Consider the following 18931-nt stretch of genomic DNA (forward strand, 5'->3'; position numbering starts at 1 on the left):
TTTGTCTCCAGTAAGCCACCAGTTAAACTGTGGGACTATTTTGGGTTTGAAGAGCCATCATGGTGTGTGTGTGTGTGTGTACAAATAAAATTGATTTGACTGTGTGTGTGTGTGTGCGTGTGTGCATGTATGTGTGTGTATGTGTGCATGTATGCATCTGTGTGTATGCCTGCGTGTGTGTGCATGTGTGTGTCTTGTCTGTGTGCATGCATATGTGCGTGCATGTGTGTCTGTCTGTGTGCATGCATGTGTGTGTGCATGTGTGTGTGTGTGCGCATGTGTGCCTGTGCATGTGCGTGTGTGTGCGTGAGCATGAGCATGAGCGGGAGGAGCAGCTGAAGCTGTAATGATGCTAATCATCCAGACGGTGGATGTCAGGCCTGCCGGTGGAGTCTTCCCCCTGGGGAGGACAAAGCCATGCAGCAGTTTGTGTTGCTGTTAAAAGCGTTTGTGTGTTCAGCAAGAGAGGCTGTGTTCATCTGTGGGGGGGATGATGGGGAGGGGGGGAGATGAGGTTGTTTGGGGGGGGTCCTGTACATACACAGATAAGCATTCAGAGACACAGCGAGAGAGCGATGGAGGGATTGTGAGTGTATGTATGTCTAGATAGTCGGGAACAACCCCCCCCCCACCACTGGGATTAGAAAAATAATAAAAAAAACTCTATCATTGTTTTCAACTCAGAAACCTTTTACATCGCAAGATTTTGTTTTCCGTCTCAACACAGCGAGGCCATGACACGACACAGACGAGATGAGAGAGGAAGATGAGACGGGCCATGTCTCTCGAAGCTTCCTGGTTACCACCGGAGTTAGCATAACAACCACTCCCGCCTCCACTTTTAATGTGCCTTTATGGAAATTTCAGCACGGCTGGAACCAATCACCCCAGCCGCTGTTTGAAGTTACAAGCCTGGTCCTATTTAGCTGCTGAACTGCTTCTGCGTTCACCTCGCTTAGGTGGACTTAAAGGAAGAAAACACACATGTCCTTGATCACTGCTGCAGACTTCTTCCTCGGATGCTGACTTTAACACTCCTTTTGAGCTACAACAACTTCAGGCATATATATAAATTCATGCTTAAGAAGCTATTTTGGCATTACCCTTGATTGCATCACTAACAAAAATTAAGCTGTGCTAAGCTCATTATTATGCACATTTGTCAGCATGTTGACGTGTTTGATGTCAGGGTAAACTTCCCAGGCTCCTCTTCTGGGGTTTAAAGAAGTGCTGCTGCAAGACAAACCACATGGTACTGCATCTAAAGATAGTACATGTGTTTAGCCATTAGTTTCAGTATGTGTACAGCAGGAAATATTTAGATTCCAGTGTGTTTAGGAATTCAATATCATCTTTCATTGTCTTTCAGTGGTGCTGTCCATCCATCCATTATGCAAACCGCTTATCCTGCGCAGGGTCGCGGGAATAGCTGGAGCCTATCCCAACAGTCATTGGGCGGCAGGCGGGGAGACACCCTGGAGAGGCCACCAGGTCATCACACAGGGCCCACACACACACACACACACACACACACACACACACACACACACACATTCACACCTAGGGACAGTTTAGTATGGCTGATTCACCTGACCTACATGTCTTTGGATTGTGGGAGGAAACCGGAGCCCCCGGAGGAAACCCACGCAGACACGGGGAGAACATGCAAACTCCACACAGAGGACGACCCAGGACAACCCCCAAGGTTAGACTACCCCAAAGCTTGAACCCAGGAACTTCTTGCTGTGAGGCGACTGCGCTAACCACTGCGCCACCGTGCCGCCCCTCAGCAGATATCGTGATAAATATCAACACTGTAAAATTCCTTACGATTATATTAATAATAAGATTCTCCATATCAGCCAGCGCTATATGAAGGTCAGAAATGACAGGAAGATTTAACCTTTGAGACACACACACACACCACACACACACACATTCCCTCGCATCCTGATATTGCTTTAATACCGATCTCAAGGACAAGCTAACAAGCTAGGAGAAAGCTGTCTGAAGCAGAGGCCAGTCCTCTCAGGCACGTCTAATTACAGTTGTCAAGCTGCATTCAGTGCAGTTTGTTAGCAGGCCGGTTCCCTTCATTAAGACATTTCCTCAGAGTGTCTTTACTGGGTCCTTACATCTTCTGCGTCATTATAAGCACTTCCTAACAAGCTACTGTGTTTCCCAGACTAAAAGTCTCACTGGAGTCTAAGTGGCACTCAGCAAAAAAACGTGTTGTTGCGAGGAAAAAAACATATAAGTCGCATTTTCAAGAGTCACAAGATTAAACAGTGCTCTCTGGTGGCCTTAGTTGAAATGCAGCGTATTCGTCCGGCAAAATTGCATCATATGAGCTGCGTTGGAGGCCCTGTGATGGACTGCTGGGATAGGCTCCAGCACCCCTGCCACCCCGGTTGGGATGAGCGGCTTGGATAATGGATGGAAGTTGCATTCGAATACCAAGTCACAGGACCAGCCAGACGAATTAAAAAAACAGCAATTTATAGTCCAGGAAATACAGTATGTGAGAGCCCTGCTCTGTTTTTCTTCTTTTTTTTCGGTGTCTGTTTTGGGATGAGTGAGATGTGCAGTATTGCCGTTTCCTCTGCAGTGAAGTGCTTGGTCTGGTAAAGAGGATAGTCTGAACCACAAAGGAAAAAACATGTGGCGGATACTTCAAATGCAAAACACCCTTTTTTCCGCCCATCCAATCTGAAAAAGGAAGCGCTCTTGGGGTGTTTAGAAAGAGCGCACAACGGTGTCCTCAGATAAGACACCTGCCGGTATGTAAACCATCACAAACAGGGATGCTGGATTCATCGACACCTATGTGAGAGAGTGGCGGTCATGGGCTCTAGGTACGACTATTTGCATTGTTAATAGGTGGTCACACAGTAGAATTAACACTGGATACTGATACGCTTCTAATTACACATCAACTGCTTTTTTACATAATTACACAATGTGTGAGCCTATAGCTAATTATATGCTGGGCAAACTACAGATAAATGAGGGCTGGTTGTGTCGGGGGAGGAAGGGGAGGCGGGTAAGCAGATGTGGAAAGAACAACATAGTTCCAGAGGTGACACTTTACTAACGCAGGGAGAAAAATGGAGCTGGCAAGATGGAGGGAATGACTCAGGCGAGAGGATACAGATTAAGAATCATAAACTAAGTGAGCCCGTCTAGATAGACGCTCCCCCTCGTTTTGGCATGCTACACTTCACTCTGAAAATCTCATTATCTTAATTACCATTCCTTTATGGAGAAATGCATTAATTATCTCCATTCAGGAGGAGACCCCATTTAAAGATGGCGCGTGTTGGGAACGTCTCCTAACCGAGGGAAATAGTCAGCCATCGCCATCTCCCATCCCCAGCACAGCCAGGAGCTGAACATACACTACCGTTCAAAAGTTTGGGATCACCCAAACAATTTTGTGTTTTCCATGAAAAGTCACACTTATTCACCACCATATGTTGTGAAATGAATAGAAAATAGAGTCAAGACATTGACAAGGTTAGAAATAATGATTTGTATTTGAAATAAGATTTTTTTTACATCAAACTTTGCTTTCGTTAAAGAATCCTCCATTTGCAGCAATTAACAGCATTGCAGACCTTTGGCATTCTAGCTGTTAATTTGTTGAGGTAATCTGGAGAAATTGCACCCCCACGCTTCCAGAAGCAGCTCCCACAAGTTGGATTGGTTGGATGGGCACTTCTTTGAGCAGATTGAGTTTCTGGAGCATCACATTGTGGGGTCAATTAAACGCTCAAAATGGCCAGAAAAAGAGAACTTTCATCTGAAACTCGACAGTCTATTCTTGTTCTTAGAAATGAAGGCTATTCCATGCGAGAAATTGCTAAGAAATTGAAGATTTCCTACACCGGTGTGTACTACTCCCTTCAGAGGACAGCACAAACAGGCTCTAACCAGAGTAGAAAAAGAAGTGGGAGGCCGCGTTGCACAACTGAGCAAGAAGATAAGTACATTAGAGTCTCTAGTTTGAGAAACAGACGCCTCACAGGTCCCCAACTGGCATCTTCATTAAATAGTACCTGTTAGAGCCTGTTTGTGCTGTCCTCTGAAGGGAGTAGTACACACCGGTGTAGGAAATCTTCAATTTCTTAGCAATTTCTCGCATGGAATAGCCTTCATTTCTAAGAACAAGAATAGACTGTCGAGTTTCAGATGAAAGTTCTCTTTTTCTGGCCATTTTGAGCGTTTTAATTGACCCCACAAATGTGATGCTCCAGAAACTCAATCTGCTCAAAGAAGTGCCCATCCAACCAATCCAACTTATGGGAGCTGCTTCTGGAAGCGTGGGGTGCAATTTCTCCAGATTACCTCAACAAATTAACAGCTAGAATGCCAAAGGTCTGCAATGCTGTAATTGCTGCAAATGGAGGATCTTTAACGAAAGCAAAGTTTGATGTAAAAAAAAATCTTATTTCAAATAAAAATCATTATTTCTAACCTTGTCAATGTCTTGACTCTATTTTCTATTCATTTCACAACATATGGTGGTGAATAAGTGTGACTTTTCATGGAAAACACGAAATTGTTTGGGTGATCCCAAACTTTTGAACGGTAGTGTAGGTAGATGCGAAGATGTGGTTTGACATTTTCACGCATCCACTGATCGGTGAACAGACGAAGGCATCATTAAAATGGCATCATGAGAAAAGAGGCGGATGCAGTGTGCATCAAACTTTCCTTCAGCCACATATACCACCACCACCACCACACATTTGCATATGCATTAAACCCACATAGTTTTCTGTGAGCCGGGAGTGAGTGACAGAATATGTCTGCTGCATGACAATGTGCTTTGGACTTCAGTGAAGCAGAGATGGTGAGGCTGATATGCATATGTGCAGCATCCACCACTCTGGGGCCAATGACTCATTGTGTAGCACTGATGACCAGGTGTCCTCAGGGCAGAAGAGTGTCTCTGCTGTGCGGGAAAGTAGCCTGAATTCATGTCTGGGCATCATGCAAAACTATCTTCACCAACTCACTTACCACATCAGTTACTGTACTCCTTCTGAACTGAGTTACTGTACTTCTGAATTGAGTTACTGTACTCCTGAACAGAGTTACTGTACTCCTTCCGAACCGAGTTACTGTCCTCCTTCTGAACCGAGATACTGTACTCCTTCTGAACTGAGTTACTGTACTCCTGAACTGAGTTACTGTACTCCTGAACTGAGTTACTGTACTCCTTCTGAACTGAGTTACTGTACTTCTGAACTGAGTTACTGTACTCCTTCTGAACTGAGTTGCTTGTACTTCTGAACTGAGTTACTGTACTCCTTCTGAACTGAGTTACTGTACTCCTTCTGAACTGAGTTACTGTACTCCTGAACTGAGTTACTGTACTTCTGAACTGAGTTACTGTACTCCTGAACTGAGTTACTCTACTCCTTCTGAACTGAGTCACTGTACTTCTGAACTGAGTTACTGTACTCTTTCAATGCGGGATTAAGAGCTAGAGACACACATTTTGGAAGCTTGTAAAATATGGAGAAGAAAATGACTGAAAATACCCTCCTGTGCAGTGTGGATATAGCATGCAGAATAGGTTTGTGGGTGTGCATTTGTAAGGGAGGTGCACATGCGTGTCTGTGTGTGTTTTTCAAAGCCTGACAGATTACAGTCACTATGAAATCCCAACCCCGCTTCACAGGGAGAAGGTTATAAGTGCCATTGAGGCATATTGAGACAAAGCTAAGCTTTGTACGGATGTGTGTGTGTGTGTGTGTGTGTGTGTGTGTGTGTGTGTGTGTGTGTGTATGTGTGTCCTCATGTGAGTACATTAACGCAGAGTGGGACTCCATGGATATAAGCTTTGTGATCAGTCATCCACAATCCCATTTCTGCTTGGTGGCGGAAAAGCTCACTGGACTTTCCAGTTGGATTATTCTGGGTGACTGACTGGAGGGGAAACGGCAAATTAATGAATTACAAATGGAGCCGAAATACTCGGATCATCGGGCTTCTCCTGTTAGTCGGGGGGGGGGGGGGATTGCAGAAGAGCAATACGCTATCTGCAAATTGGTGGTGAAGGTGAAAATGTGAACAAATCCAAGTAAGAGAAGAGATGTGTGGAATTAAGGTCACATATAAACTGTGCCTTAAGTGTAAAGGCCCCATTATTCACATGGGTTTGCAATCAGACCAACCCAAGATGTGGTGATGGGCAAAGACATGTAGGCATGCAGGTGAATAAAAAAGGACAGACACAGGTACAGGTCTTGCTCAGGAGTGAGGGTAGGATGGAGCGGGAGATTGACAGGCGGACTGGTGCAGCATCAGCAGTAATGCGGACGTATGTACCGGACCGTTGTGGTGAAGAAGGAGCTGAGCCAGAAGCAAAGCTCTCAATTTACCAGTCAATCTTTGTTCCAACCCCTCACTTATGGTCATGAGCGAAAGGGTAGTGACCTAAAGGGTGAGATCGCAGATACAAGCGGCTGAAATGAGTTTCCTCCTTAGGGTGTCTGGGCTCAGCCTTAGAGACACAGTGAGGAGCTCGGACATCCGGAGGGAGCTCGGAGTAGAGCCGCTGCTCCTTCATGTCGAAAGGAGACACTTGAGGTGGTTCGGGCATCTGATCAGGATGCCTCCTGGGCGCCTTCCTTTGGAGGTTTTCCGGGCACGTCCAACTGGGAGGAGACCCCAGGGTAGACCCAGAACTCGCTGGAGGGACTACATGTCCAATCTGGCCTGGGAAGGCCTTGTGATCACCCAGGAGGGAGCTGGAGGGTGTTGCTGGGGACAGGGACGTCTGGAGTGCCCTACTTAGCTTGCTGCCACCCTGACCCGACCCCGGAGAAGCGGCTGGTGATGAGATGAGATGAGATGAGATGAGACGATTCTAATGTACTTTAAGTGCAAAGGTACATCGGACCAACCCAAGTTATGGTGAGGGGCAGATGTGTGGGCATGCAGGTGAATAAAAAGTGACATAGACACAGGTGTTTTCTCTCTCTCTCTCTCTCTCTCTCTCTTCTCTCTCTCTCTCTCTCTCTCTCTCTCTCTCTCTCTCTCTCTCTCTCTCTCTCTCTCGTCTCTCTCGTCTCTCTCTCTCTCTCTCTCTCTCCTCTCTCTCTCTCTCTCTCTCTCTCTCTCTCTCTCTCTCTCTCTCTCACTCACACACACCCCCTATACAAATGTGTGCATAAACAAACACATGCATACATACTTGCATATGTCGAGAAAACATAATAATAGGTGCACAGACCACTGGTATATACTCGGACACAGCATGTGCACAGACAGAAAACAGATAGACAGAAAACAGACAGAAAGGCAGACGTGTGAAGCTGTGCACACAGGACTGTGCCGTCCTTTGGTCTCAGGTAATTGGCTCCCAAAGGTTTCAGCTTTTTTACCAACAAAGACGGCCCAGCTGGGGAAGCCCAAAATAACAGGAGTGAGGAAGTGCAGGAATAGAGGGATGGAGGAGGAGGAAGAGGAGGAGGATGGGGGACCAGTACGGCTGCCAAAACAAGTCTCGGTGCTCCTCCATGGCTGACAGCTTCCTGTGTTGTTGCAGGAGATCCTCGTATATTAACTGTGACCTTCCTGTGTACAGGTGTCACCTTTCCGGCAGTTTCATTACATTCCTGATAGTGCAATAATCATTTGGTGTGACGCTCTTATAAAAGCATCTCAGAGTACACAGGATTCAATTCCATACTCCGCTCCCTCACCCCTGGGAGAGGGGAAGAGAAGAGAGTCGGATGGTGGTGGAACCGCATAAAAACCTTTCTTTTCATCCTTAAACCACATCACACTCTCCGTTTGTTACTCAACGCCCCTGTGCTGCCCTCCAACAGCCCTGCTAGCCATGCCCAAGTGCTTCAAAATGGAAGAAATAGCAGTGAGCATGACGTGTTGTCCTGCACACAGGGCTAGTCTGGGTAAGGATCCTAGATCAGACCAGACAAGACCATGTTGTAGCAGAGACACATGGATGTGAGGGACAATTCGTACAACTTTGGCATGAACAGAACGATCATTGTCTTGAGTTTGTAATAGGAAGTAGATCTCTAGTATTGATCTTGCACAGATTCCTGCACATCATCATATCCTGATTGGACGCTTAACATCCATCCACCCATCATCCAATTTAAGAAAGAAAAACAAAAAACAAATTAAAATTATCAGATGGACTGATTCACAAACATTGTTGAAGGGGTCACAACCCCACCACCCCAGACTACACTGCTACAAGTGAGACTACACATGAGTTTGTAAGGGAGTGAGTCAGAAGCCGGGCTCATGGGGTGCTTCACATCCAAAAACTAACATTTCTGTCAAACCGATAATTAAATCGTGTACTGGTGAGAGACTAGAACAGCTGGCCTGACGGTGTCTCGGGTCAAGCTGCCAATCAAAGCTGAGCGCTCCCTGCAGGACACGACGTGATGATGGCAAATGGTCGTCATTATGCTCTTCAAAGTGGACCACCACTGTGAAGTCATAATAATCCAAATTACTGTTGTAAATCTAAAAAAAAGAAAAAAGAGCAAGTTAAAAGCCGGCACCAGCATGCCAACCTGCTACCACTTTTCCTTGGCACTTCCAAAGGAACACCAGCAACCCGCCATTACCCAGCACTTCCATAAAGCCATTAATGATGACTGAGATGACTGGGTGCATGGACGTCTATAAAAACCCTTTCAGTTAAAATGAATAAAAACCTAGAAAACCTTTTCACTGGAGACAATGTGTTTACCAGAGAGAGAGAGAAAGAACGAGTTTCGACGGACAGACAGACAGACAGACAGACAGCTGGATAGATACTAGATAGATAGACAGACAGACAGCTGGATAGACCGATAGAGTGAGAGAGAGAGAGACAGAGAGCAAGAGAGACAGAGAGTGATAGAGACAGACAGAGAGAGACAGAGAGTGAGAGAGAGACAGAGAGAGCAAGGAAGACAGAGTGACCGAGACAGAGAATGACAGAGAGACAGAGAGAGATGTTATGGGCTGTGTTTCTTCTTCAATGTTCAAACCCTCACTTTGGGAATATGTACAGTGTTACGTCATGCCAATAAAGCCATTTGAATTTGAATTTGAAAGAGAGAGAGCAAGCGAGAGAGAGAGAGAGAGAGAGAGGGAGTGTGGCAGGGACAGGGACAGGTAAAAAGGGAGAGGAAGACGCTGAAGGGGGGAGCAGACTTGCAGGGTAAATGTGTTATTGATTGCCCAGGATTTACTGCGATTCAGCCTCCTCAGCAGACGTGTGCACGTGCCTCAGGAGTGCGCGGGTGACGGGGCGTACACAGATCACCGGCTGGTCCTTAAATCTGCCGGTGTGACACTTTAGTCCAATAACCAACCCCGTCCTCCCTCCCGACGGAGCGCCCGCTGTACCTCCTCCCCTCGACACGTTCAAAAACCAACAGACCTTCAGAAAAATACGCGCAACACCGCGCCACTTCACTTACAAGGGCGGCTCGTTAAGACGGCCTTCGTTTGTTTTTGCAAGACCCTCGGCTTGGATTAAATGTTACACAGGTTTGGTGGAATAACTCGCATTGTGTTCTCTCAGTAAGAGCTTCAATTAAGTAGTCAGGGAAATGTAAAGTGTTTGAAATGAATGAGGAGCATTTTAATGACTCCATTGTTTACAGAGTAATGAGGAGTGAGGGAGGGAGCAGAGATGGGGGAGAGCCACACACACACACACACACACACACACACACAACCCTCCCTTTCAACAAACTGTCTGTAAAATGCACAAACCCCCATGCACACGTGCAAACATATGACAACCAAATATACACAAACAGACACAAACGCACATGCACACAGATTCTGCCCTCAAATTCAGGGTGACGAAAGAGCCAATTAAGGTTGCTCATTCAGCCGCGTTGCGTAATATCATCTTATATTTTTTTTAGATTTCATTATTTTATTATTAAACGAGAAAAAAAGCTGCTTCACAGCACATGTCAGCTGTTGTTTCACAGCTAAAATAACGACGACAACTTCAGCAGAGAGGCAGTAGAATGTGCATGAATTACCCCGTTCTCCCGAGGTCTGTCCGCGCACACATACTGTAGTACCCCCTTCTCCACCCACACACACACACACACACACAACCTGCCACAGCAGCTCTCTTCCCCGTCCCCACAGAGAGGTGACACATATGGTGAGCTATGTGTTGTTTCCTTATGGTTATTCCAGCCATATCATATCCAGATGCCTGCAATTCAAATAAACACCAAGCGCCACAATGCAGAGTTCAAACATTTTTCCTTAAAAAAATAAAATAAATAAAAAACACTTTTGCAAGTCCTTGAAAGTCAAAGAACAAACAGATCAGGTGAAGGATAAACTCAGAGCAGAGATCACAGGTGAGGACTGTTCCGAGTGCCGACTTTGAGTATACAAGTGTGTGTGACTGTCAAGTCAACAAGTTCATTTTACAGTTCTAGAGGTCTTGACATTCGCAGCACATCCTCTGGAAACACGTGACTACAGCTCAGGACAGCGCCCTCATCCTTACACGCTGGATTCCAATGAGGAAGAACTCTACAGAAAAAAGTACACGCATGTTTAAAATCCCTGAAAAATGATGTGCGCGTGTGTGCACTGTAATCAAGGCTCAGCGTTTTCGGTTTTTATTTTTCAAAGCCATCCAGCATGCTGAATTTCGCCACAAGAGGACACTGTTACATAACCTCACATGAACAGGAACAACTTTTGGATCCATGGAAACATAAAATCCGGGTGAAAATCATAAAAATCTGGGTATTTTTCGGTGAAAATCGGTAAAAACCGAAAAAGCTGAGCCTTGACTGTAATGTATGCACTGGAGTGAGGCAGGGGTGTGTGCTGACACCCGTACTCTTCAACATTTACCTCCTATGTGTCACAAAACTTTTTCATAAAGATCTATCTGGAAGACAGTAGAGGGATCGCAATAGGCTTTAGGCTAGATGGAAACCTCTTCAGCATCCAAAGGGTCCAGGTGACCACCAAGTTGTCTGCAGCGCAGGTCCTTGAGCTGCAGTACGCTGATGACTGCGCCCTTGTAGCTCACACACCAGAAGACCTGCAAACCATCCTTGCCACAGTTGTGAACGCCTACAGCTGGCTGGGTCTATCAGTCAACACCACCAGGACTGAGGTGTCATGCCAATGGCAGTCCAGCCCTCTACCCACAATGCCTGTCTTCACTATAGAATACCAACCACTCTCAGTTGCTCCATCTTTCAAATACCTGGGCAGCATCCTTTCTGAGGGCTGCAACATTGATCACGAAACTCATACTAGAATCAAACAAGCCTCTGTAGCCTTCGGCAAACTCCGACGTAAGGTCTTCCAAAACAAACACCTACACCAACTCTCCTATACAGCTGTGAAGTCTGGGTCACATACAGCCACCACCTCAGGTTGCTGGAACAGCTCCACATAAGGTGTCTGCAGCGAATCATGGGGATCACGTGGCATGACGGTGTTCCTCATGCTGAGATTCTTGCTAGGACAAACTGCAAGAGCAGAGAAGCCACGGTCACTGAACACCAACTGTGCTGGCTTGGGCATGTCATCAGGATACCTCAAGAACGCCTACCACGTCAAGTCCTGTATGGACAGCTTCACCCGGGCCACCGATCCGCAGGTGGTCAGAAGAAGCGATACAAAGACCAGCTAAAAATGCCGCTGAAGAGGTGTCATATCGACCCCTTGAGACTGGAGCAAGCTTCCATCAACCGTTCCAACTGGTGGGAGATCTGCCAGAGGGATAGAACAGCTGGAGATGGAGAAGGATGTGAGAAAACAACAGAAACGACTGAGGAGACACACAACCACACCTGCCCCCACTAACTCAGACTTCATATGCCCAACGTGCAATAAAACATGTGGACTCTACAGTCATCGAAGAACACACCATTAACAAGGAGGGACGTCATCATCAGACTCGATGGACTACCAGCAAGCGTATATGTCTGTGTGTGTGTGTGCATGTGTGTGCGTGTGTGTGTGTAATCAAGTGTGTTCATTTAAACGTGCTTTGCAAATCTGGAGAGTGGCAGGGCTGCCGCATTTGTTATGTTTGTATGTGTCTATGTGTATTCCTGTATGAGGCAGAGACAGACAGAAAGTAAGAGAGAGAGGGATAGTGTGTGTATGTGTGATCTTTTCAAGAGGTTGGGGTCATGTGAGGAAACATAAAAGCAGAGTGTGCAAGGGCGTGCATGCCTGTGATGTGATTGCAAGTTGAAAGTGGTATAAAGAAATGGCGGCGCACACAAAAAGAGTGTGTGTGAGTATGCATAAAACTGTGTTTGTGTGTGTGTGTTATTGCTCCATGCAGAGAGGTGAATTATTCCTGCGGCTGAACAACATTAGCACTGCTTAGGCCTTGGGGGGGGGGGTAAGACTGGAGAGAAAGCCAAGGTGAAGAGAGTAAGGAAGGCAAAGGCGAGGAGGAGCGGTGCAAAGAGAAGGAGCGAGGATAGAGGGCGGAGAGGAGTGTGCACATGGCATGAGGAGGCGAAAGATAAAGAGGCGGGGGAGAAGTGGATTGGGAGAAGGTAGTGCTAGTTTAGGCGGGCTGGACCCGGGCCTGCGGCACACTGCTGACAAAGTATTGACGTATCGATGGCGCTGGCGTGAGTGCTCTGAGCTGTCTCGGGGTTTGACATCTCTCTCGTTTGGTCTCTGTCGGCGTGCTGCTGACCTCTTTAACTCCGCTTCCTTCCACGGCGTCCCTCTTAAGAGCATGTCCGTCTCTGTCATCCTTCTGTCAGTGGCTCTGAATTCTCCCCTGCATACTGGCTGTCACGTCCCAGCCCTGCTTCCTTTCCTTAGACTCAACCTCTCCTGACCCGTCCTTCCCCTGCCAGCATGTGTGTGTGTGTGTGTGTGTGTGTCTGTGTCTGTGTGTGTGAGAGAGAGAGAGACCGTGTGTGTGTGTGTGTGTGTGTCTTGGATGGTATCAGTGTGTGTTAATGTTCCCCAATGGGTAGAGTGTACGCTACACTGTTCTTCCATTAGGGCTGTGCTCACAGACAGTGTGTAGACAATCAATAATGCAGGGCAGCGCTTAACAGTTACTGCTCTGCAACATCAGCATACACCCTTGCTGCCCGGTGACAGACAGACAGACAGACAGACAGACAGACAGACAGACAGACACACACACACACACACACACACACACACGCACACACACCTCTAAAGTTTAACTGGGGAACACACAAATCTGTTGAGAAAGACACAGACATACACACACATGCACGCATGCATGCACACACACACACACACACACACACACACACAAACACACACACACACACACACACACACACACACACACACATGCATGCTGACACACACATGGAGTCAAATATGCACACATTCCTCTAAAGTTTAGGTGGTGTAGACACACAAACCTGTTGACACACATACACACACGCACACACTCTCTCTCTCTTACACACACACACGCGGCAGTCACTCGGGGTGGAGTATGACCGTCCTCCCCCTGGGTCCCTCTGGGTCTCCAGGTGGGTGTACAGGCCGATCCTGCAGCTGCATGATGGGAGGACGCCTGCACGTGACGGTCCTTGGCAGGGAGTCCAATGGCATGGAGAACCAAGACGATTGGGGACCACTCTCTGTTGCAGCCTTCGCTGCTGTTGTGACCTGGAGACACAGTCCACCAGTTCTGCTGTTGAGGTCTTTGTTGGCTCACGCTTCACCTGGAACCTCCCCCTTGACCTATCCGCCTTGGGTGACCCTACCAGGAGCCAAGCTCCGGACGGCATAGCTCTTGGGATCATTGGTACACGGAAGCTTCTCCACCACGGCAAGGTGGTGATCCAGGAGAACACATACACAAACACACACATACGGACACAAAGACACACCCATGCATGCTGTACACACACACACAGCCACACACTCACTCATCTCAAATTTTACTGGTGGGCATACACAAACCTATTAACTCAGACTCGCACACAGACTCCAACGCACATCCGGGCCTGACTGTGTGCTCCAGATAACAGCGCCCAGCGGTGGAGCGGCGATAAAGGAGCCGTTCCCTGCTAAATGAAAAGGTGAAGTAAAAGGTACTGTAAAGGTGCTTGCATGTGTGCGACGCGGGGGAGACACACGACACGGCACAGGAAAAGACAGCAACACATGTTTAGCAAAGGCTGATTGTGACCAGCAAACATCCACCCGGTGGGCCTGTAGTAGCACAGGCCGGATTAGTGCGCTGATCGGCGGGGATCATGGGGGAAGCCCTGACAGCCGGGCGTCCGTCCTGTTGTTCTATCAGTCGTCGGCAGGAGGACTCAGAAGCCCGGTTACACTGCAGGGCAAAACCAAAGCAGGTGGACGCACACCTCGGGGATGGGATTAACACAGCCTTGGCACATTATAGCCAGCATGTACACCACCTAATCCCACTGTAAGGGTGTGTGTGTGTGTGTGTGTGTGTGTGTGTGTGTGTATGTGTGTGTAAATATATATGTGTGTGTGTGTGTGTGTGTGTGTGTGTATCTTTATCGGTACTGTACCCTCTTTGTTCTGCCAGGCTGAACAGTTACTTGGGTCTGCCAGGTGTGTAAAAACACAGATAGTGCCAGCGCTCGAGTCCGGTGCCCGTGTGTACAGGCCCGGAAACAAATGAAGTAAAGCTACACCGCGGCGAGGAGCAGCTAGTCAGCCGACAGCCTGGCTTCACCGCCATCTGCTCCATCCGCTCCCTTTGACCTCTCACCATGCCGACCCAATCCAGCGCTTCTCTTCACCTGTGACGGCTGTAGCGACCACGTCCTTATGTAGCTATTTAGTGATGTGACACAACAATCACATCTAGAGTGTTGGTTTCAGAAAATGCTGAAGTGCATGGCTAACCGGAGACTCCACAAGTGGAGCGTTCCAAGAACTGCAGCCGGAGTAGAAACAGCCAGACCTGAGTGACTAAGCGACAGCATCTGTTCCAATATTAACCTAGTCTCACAGAAAAAATGTCCGTATACAGTTTATCTGCAATTCAAAAGGCGTTGAAAGTGGGCGTCCGGGTAGTGTAGCGGTCTATTCTGTTGCCTACCAACACGGGGATCGCCGGTTCGACTCCCCCGTGTTACCTCTGGCTTGGTTGGGCGTCCCCTACAGACACAATTGGCCGTGCCTGTGGGTGGGAAGCTGGATGTGGGTATGCATCCTGGCCGCTGGACTAGCGCCTCCTCTGGTTGGTCACAGCACCTGTCCAGGGGGGAGGGAGGACTGGGGGGCATAATCTCATGTCTGGTGTCATGAGATTACACCAATCTCTGAAACCAGAGGCTAAATTGATGTAGCCTCTGGTATAACGGCCATCATTTCAGGGCTTCCTGTGTAGCTTCTGGCTGCTCGCTCCAGGTTCCTATGAAGACTTCCTCTTCCGTGCACCCGTCATTGTTTCCAGTCGGATCAGCAACTCGAGACACAAGAATGGAGTTAGAGTTGAGAGAAGACGTCTATGACCGGACTGTTTCATAAGTAGTTGACATGAGCCGCACATTTCTCCACACAATACACAAACATTGTTACTTTTTGGAGGTGTTTTGGGTCCAGACAACATTTCGGCCAATGTTTCACCTCTTCCTTCCCCACACGGACTGTTAGCACCACGCGACCAACGCATGTTTCTGTAGAAATCATCACCTACTCAAACCTGATTGGTCAACGCTACTCAGAGTAAAACGGAAATGGAAACCAGAACACTTTCCATACCGAAATCCTGCCCCCTGCCTACAGATCATATATAAAATGTTAATGGAGATTAATGTTAACATATCAAGTCACACATGTAGCATAGCATCGCACATATGTCAGAACCTTTAGTTGACTGGTTAGCGCAGTCGCCCATGGTCCGGGCTATCTGGGTCTGATTCCCGGCTGCGGCAGTGGTTCCCGGCTGCCCCCTGAATTCACTACGTTGGTGTCAGAAGTGGGATGGTGAGACCATGAGGCCGAAGGAGGGGTTAGTGTAATGACTACGGATGCCTAGTCCTTGGCTAATGGGTCAGACCCTTTAGTTGACTGGTTAGCGCAGTCGCCCATGGTGCGGGCTATCCGGGTTCGATTTCTGGCTGCCCCCTCAATTCGCTACACTTACATACAATGCATTTAAACGTATTGATGACAGAAGACATCCACTCAGATCATGTGCTTTAATACTATATTAGATTAGAGATGGTTATGGGGGCGTCCGGGTGGCGTGGTGCTCTATTCTGTTGCCTACCAGCACGGGGATTGCCGGTTCAAATCCCCATTTTACATCCGGTTTGGTCGGGAGTCCCTACAGACACAATTGGCTGTGTCTGCGGGTGGGAAGCCGGATATCCCCGAAATATATACACCCCCCCCCCCAAAAAGCCATCCAGCATGCCGAATTTCACCACAATAGGACACTGTTACATAACCTCACATGAACAGGAACAACTTTTGGATCTGTGGAAACATAAAATCAGGGTGAAAATCAGTTTAAATTGAGCTGCTCCTTTTAAAAAAATCTGGGTATTTTTTAGTGAAAATCAGTCAAAACCGAAAACGCTGAGCCTTGCCGATGGTTAAGTTTAGGTTTGGGTCTGGTGTGGTTAGATTTACGGTTGGAGGCCAGTCATTATAATCACATTATAATCCATATGCAAATCAGGATTACCAGTAAGAACTGAGCCGATTTCCACAATTACGTCCCCATTCATCGATACGTTGACAATCAGGGTATTTTTGCACCTGCATGTAGGTTGCATAAGCATGTTGTGTGTGTTAGAGACTGGGCTCTGCCATACAGCACATCCCATTTATCCCAACGTGGGAATGAATGAAGCACTGAAAGTGTGCACGGCTGCAGTCTGACTGTACGGGTCTGTTTTATTCATACTGGCCTTGAAACGTCGGCTACTGATCGGGACCGACAGAACTGCAGACTCTGCGGGATAAAGATTCACGAAACAAAAGCACATTCCCCGGACATTATTACTGTCGGAGCCCCCCCCAAAGTTAATCCTTCGCTCCGCTTCCGGCGCCATGGGAAGACACACAGCAGTGTGGGGCGGCGTGCGAAGGTGAAAACGTTTCGTATCTCTGCAACTCATTACATCAAGCAATGCTAAAACAAGAGTCAGCACCCTTTTTTGTAAATCACGCGGGACATTTCCTTACACACAACATCGGTACGATACCCCTGCAAAACAAAAACCAACACAAGGAGTCCGCGTGTCTGAGTAACAGCCAGCGGGGAAGAAATGGTTCAAATTCCAGCAACCAATGTTTGGAAAGACAGAATAAGAGGAGTCGCGGAGGAGAGAACAGAGGGTACTTGTAATTTCTCCAACCGCTGAGCATTGTTTTATGTCGGCAGAGCCAACGCACCCTCACAGCGGGACAAATGGTTTTTTCATCTCCCTCTGAGTGGCACCACGGCTGTTAACCGGAGCCGCGGCTCCCTCGGATGGGACAGACACGTGAAATGGAGTCCGCACAGCCAAAATGGAGGTGAAGTCAGAGTGGCTGATGGGACGGGCTGAGAAAAAGAGACACACACACACACACACACAAACAGACACACACAGGTGGATTATGAGACAATGGGCCCCTGGGCACGGCTGTGCAAATCCCCCCCCCCCCCCCCGAGTAGGGCAGGTACACTGACTTGGAGCCAACAGCACAATATCTAAATTCGGCTGTACCTCAATAGGATTTACAGCACACAAACACACAATTAATGCCCACAGCATATTAACTAAGACACGCATTCACCTGCGGTTCCCTTCAGTTTTCAGCAGTAGGCCTTCTGGGGCTCTCTTGTTGACGTGAATGGCTAAGCCCTTTGACTACGCAACAAGAAATGCAAAGTTAACAACAGTGACTTTACACAAAGGCTCTGGCTTACGGGCCCCCTGAGCCTTTGGGCCCCTGGGCCCGGGCCCAGTAGGCCTGTTCGGTAATCCAGACAGACACACACACACACACACACACACACACACACACACACCACTAAGGAGAGGGGACCAGGGGAGCAGGGAAGGGGGGGGGGGGTTATGGCAGCCAGTCTCTTTGCTCCTTTTGCACTCTGTCAATCAGTGCGCAGAGTAAAGCACTTGAACCGTCATCTGGAAAACACACAGAAACCTGCAAGGGGACAACAAGCCACACAACAAGCCACAGCCATCTTGTCTACAGCTGGGACCAGCCGTGGACTTTCTGTGACGGAATCACCGCAGGTTTGTCAGTCGTTTGACACGTTTCTTTTCTTCCCCTATGGTCGAACGACCCTTTTGACAGATTAAGTAGAAGATATTGTGTTAAACAGCAGGACTCTTACTATCACATGAAAAAAGAGAAAAGAAATGCGGGTGAGTTCAAATTTGTGCACCAAAAATATCTCATATGTCAAGGTTATGTCAAGGTTAAATAAGCCTATGACCTGTCCAGCATGGACGGCACTGGGGTCGAGCAGCAACAGAAATCTTTCAGAAGAATTAATTAGAAAGGTGCAGCGCCAGAAGACTGGACTCACTGTTCGCAAAACGCCGCAATTACGTTTCCAACTTTATTTCTGCTCCCTGACGACACTGAGGTATTTAAGTTTTTAGTAATTCCCGCCGAAGTCAAGGTGTTCCCTAGTTATTCATTCATAAAGTCTTTTAATTATTAACTTTTCGGAATACGCGTTAGTATGCAAATTTGAATGTAATTTCGGTAAACTAACAGTCGAATTTGATGGTAGGCTAAATGGACCGGTCCACTGTACACAACGTTTTTAGTACTGCAACCTTAACGTTAGCATATTTACATCTGTTCAAATCCCAGGTTCAACCTCTCTCCCCTTGACTGTTTAAACACAGAGAATCGATCTGGTGCATGGTGAAGTTGATGACGAGGTCTCCCGCCCTATGATGGA

The 18931-nt window shown here is 47.6% G+C and overlaps 1 protein-coding gene across 1 annotated transcript in view; it reads right to left on the bottom strand.

Moving 5' to 3' along the window:
* The window catches only part of il1rapl1a (interleukin 1 receptor accessory protein-like 1a), a 164335-nt gene that overhangs the window by 70865 nt on the left and 74539 nt on the right, over positions 1-18931 (bottom strand). The window lies entirely within an intron of this gene.

This window comes from Lampris incognitus, chromosome 11 (assembly GCF_029633865.1).
Source record: "Lampris incognitus isolate fLamInc1 chromosome 11, fLamInc1.hap2, whole genome shotgun sequence".
Taxonomy (NCBI): Eukaryota; Metazoa; Chordata; class Actinopteri; order Lampriformes; family Lampridae; genus Lampris; species Lampris incognitus.